At 56.0% G+C, this 3,799-nt stretch overlaps 1 non-coding gene across 1 annotated transcript; it reads right to left on the bottom strand.

Annotated features, from left to right (window-relative positions):
- Positions 1-246: 246 nt before the first annotated feature.
- Positions 247-2,139, bottom strand: LOC126325382 (small subunit ribosomal RNA). Its single transcript, XR_007560067.1, has one exon. It is a non-coding gene; the product is annotated as a small subunit ribosomal RNA (ribosomal RNA).
- Positions 2,140-3,799: the final 1,660 nt, after the last annotated feature.

Below are 3,799 nucleotides of genomic sequence, written 5' to 3'. Positions count from 1 at the left end.
GCGTCGTACGGCTCCACACCGGAGCGGACAGGCACTCGGGCGAACGTCATTCAAAACCGGCGCCAGGCGCCAGGTACCGCAGGCCAGCCGCTCCAGAGCTTCAGCGCTCGTACCACACAACAACAACAACACTTCCGCTAGTTTTGAGAGGCACGCGTGGTTCCGCACGCGGCGCACGGCCACTGCCGTACAGGTAGCGTGTTGCGCGACACGACACGCACATCGAAAGACATGCAGTCTAGTCGGTAATGATCCTTCCGCAGGTTCACCTACGGAAACCTTGTTACGACTTTTACTTCCTCTAAATGATCAAGTTTGGTCATCTTTCCGGTAGCATCGGCAACGACAGAGTCGATGCCGCGTACCAGTCCGAAGACCTCACTAAATCATTCAATCGGTAGTAGCGACGGGCGGTGTGTACAAAGGGCAGGGACGTAATCAACGCGAGCTTATGACTCGCGCTTACTGGGAATTCCTCGTTCATGGGGAACAATTGCAAGCCCCAATCCCTAGCACGAAGGAGGTTCAGCGGGTTACCCCGACCTTTCGGCCTAGGAAGACACGCTGATTCCTTCAGTGTAGCGCGCGTGCGGCCCAGAACATCTAAGGGCATCACAGACCTGTTATTGCTCAATCTCGTGCGGCTAGAAGCCGCCTGTCCCTCTAAGAAGAAAAGTAATCGCTGACAGCACGAAGGATGTCACGCGACTAGTTAGCAGGCTAGAGTCTCGTTCGTTATCGGAATTAACCAGACAAATCGCTCCACCAACTAAGAACGGCCATGCACCACCACCCACCGAATCAAGAAAGAGCTATCAATCTGTCAATCCTTCCGGTGTCCGGGCCTGGTGAGGTTTCCCGTGTTGAGTCAAATTAAGCCGCAGGCTCCACTCCTGGTGGTGCCCTTCCGTCAATTCCTTTAAGTTTCAGCTTTGCAACCATACTTCCCCCGGAACCCAAAAGCTTTGGTTTCCCGGAGGCTGCCCGCCGAGTCATCGGAGGAACTGCGGCGGATCGCTGGCTGGCATCGTTTATGGTTAGAACTAGGGCGGTATCTGATCGCCTTCGAACCTCTAACTTTCGTTCTTGATTAATGAAAACATACTTGGCAAATGCTTTCGCTTCTGTTCGTCTTGCGACGATCCAAGAATTTCACCTCTAACGTCGCAATACGAATGCCCCCGCCTGTCCCTATTAATCATTACCTCGGGTTCCGAAAACCAACAAAATAGAACCGAGGTCCTATTCCATTATTCCATGCACACAGTATTCAGGCGGGCTTGCCTGCTTTAAGCACTCTAATTTGTTCAAAGTAAACGTGCCGGCCCACCGAGACACTCAACAAAGAGCACCCTGGTAGGATTTAAACGGGGTCCGCCTCGGGACGCGAAAGCACCCCTTCGGCTCGCCCCACCGGCAGGACGTCCCACGATACATGCCAGTTAAACACCGACGGGCGGTGAACCAACAGCGTGGGACACAAATCCAACTACGAGCTTTTTAACCGCAACAACTTTAATATACGCTATTGGAGCTGGAATTACCGCGGCTGCTGGCACCAGACTTGCCCTCCAATAGATACTCGTTAAAGGATTTAAAGTGTACTCATTCCGATTACGGGGCCTCGGATGAGTCCCGTATCGTTATTTTTCGTCACTACCTCCCCGTGCCGGGAGTGGGTAATTTGCGCGCCTGCTGCCTTCCTTGGATGTGGTAGCCGTTTCTCAGGCTCCCTCTCCGGAATCGAACCCTGATTCCCCGTTACCCGTTACAACCATGGTAGGCGCAGAACCTACCATCGACAGTTGATAAGGCAGACATTTGAAAGATGCGTCGCCGGTACGAGGACCGTGCGATCAGCCCAAAGTTATTCAGAGTCACCAAGGCAAACGGACCAGACAAGCCAATCCGATTGGTTTTGATCTAATAAAAGCGTCCCTTCCATCTCTGGTCGGGACTCTGTTTGCATGTATTAGCTCTAGAATTACCACAGTTATCCAAGTAACGTGGGTACGATCTAAGGAACCATAACTGATTTAATGAGCCATTCGCGGTTTCACCTTAATGCGGCTTGTACTGAGACATGCATGGCTTAATCTTTGAGACAAGCATATGACTACTGGCAGGATCAACCAGGGAGCTGCGTCAACTAGAGCTGAGCAGCCGGCCGCCCGGGAGTGTGTCCCGGGGGCCCGCGCGAACACGCAAGCGTCCGCTCAATTATTCTGCAAACAGGAGGAGGCCGAGCTCCCCTGCACGATACACCTCGAAACCCTCTCAGGTCCCGGCGGCGCGCAGCGCCGTCCTAGGTACTTGGTCGGTTTCGAGAGAGGCGCAATCGCCCGGAGTTAGGCGAGTAGACGGTTTTAGTGCGAACACCCTTGCTCCCAACTGAGCTTGCCGCTGCCGACAGAGGCCCGGGAGCGTGCTGTCGTGGCATTGCCGGCGGGAGACAACACGCGCCACCTATGGTGACCGGCAGCTCCAACGCCAGCGCCACACAAGGGCAAAGCCCCACTTGGGTGCAGAAGCGAACTCTCCCAGCACAGCGCACGCGCCAACACGTCCGCACAACTGCGATACAAACCACCTGCGAGAACCGCTGGGGCGACCGAGCAGCAGACGGCGTCGCGGCGCCGAGTGCCAGGCGGCGGCGCATCCTCAACGCACACAGTCCTCAATCAGACCAGCACACTGCAGATGTCCACCGCGCTTCGCACCGGGCTCGGCTGAACCAACTTTGGCCGCCAGGCGCCGCGTGCAGGGTGCGCCGCAGCGTAGCTGCGCCGCCTGCCGGGCCCGTCGGCTGGCGCTCCTGCCACTCGGCGCCCCCCACCAGCCGGCTGTTGCGCGTGCGCCCACGCAGCGCGCGGCCAACACGCCGGGCGGCCCCCCTTCACCGGCCGGGAACAGTCCCACCAAGCCACCGCCGCGTATCGCTTCATACCCACATGGGCCTAGTCACGTGTGTGGATGTGGCGGGTACCGCTGAAACAACCGGTTAATAGCTGTACCGATCGTCGCCATCACAGATTCACCTCCAGCGTGAACAACCGCTCAACAACGGATTTCCAGTTCATTTGCGTATCTTGGGCAGTAAACGTAGATGTCCACCTACATTTGCGAATTCAACAATTCTTGCATGCCAGGATGTCATGTGTCACGACACGCTACATCAGACCACATACACACTGCGACATGTGCAGAAGAGAACACGTGGAAGGTGGCCCGCGCAAGTATGCGATGTCCCTTCCGCGATCCACTGTCAACCGGCATCTGCGGCATGTCCCAGATATGGAACGCGGTCCACCAGGGTAGCACTTTGTGTGAGGCAATACGACAAAGTCGGAATACACGCGTCACTACATCAGACGGCTCACGCTGACCTGACCTGACCTGACCTGACCTGACTCACCGCACCACCACCCCCAGCGACCCAGGGTGACATACAATGCGTTCGTACGTTCCTCCCACACGCCTCTACGGCGTACCACAGTGCAACCTAGCTGTTATTGGGAGACGAGACAAGTAGCATCGAGCACAACATATGGAAATTGAGATTCGACACCGTTGGGCACAGCCAGCGTACAGTCACACGTATCACACTACTTCACTCTGTACGTAACTACCGATGATCGGTACAGCGTGTGGGTTACGCGTACGACATCAGCGGACAATGGACACAGACCATACCACGACGTACACTGAGGGCGTCGACATCTGAATGCAACTGAACAGCTGCGAGGCTCATTTAACACTCACACGCCAGACCGACCAGCTTGAGAGGACAGAGACACAA

This window comes from Schistocerca gregaria, unplaced genomic scaffold (genome assembly GCF_023897955.1).
Source record: "Schistocerca gregaria isolate iqSchGreg1 unplaced genomic scaffold, iqSchGreg1.2 ptg000920l, whole genome shotgun sequence".
Taxonomy (NCBI): Eukaryota; Metazoa; Arthropoda; class Insecta; order Orthoptera; family Acrididae; genus Schistocerca; species Schistocerca gregaria.
Note: the sequence above shows the minus strand (reverse complement) of the source record. Positions and strands in the feature narration are given on the sequence as shown.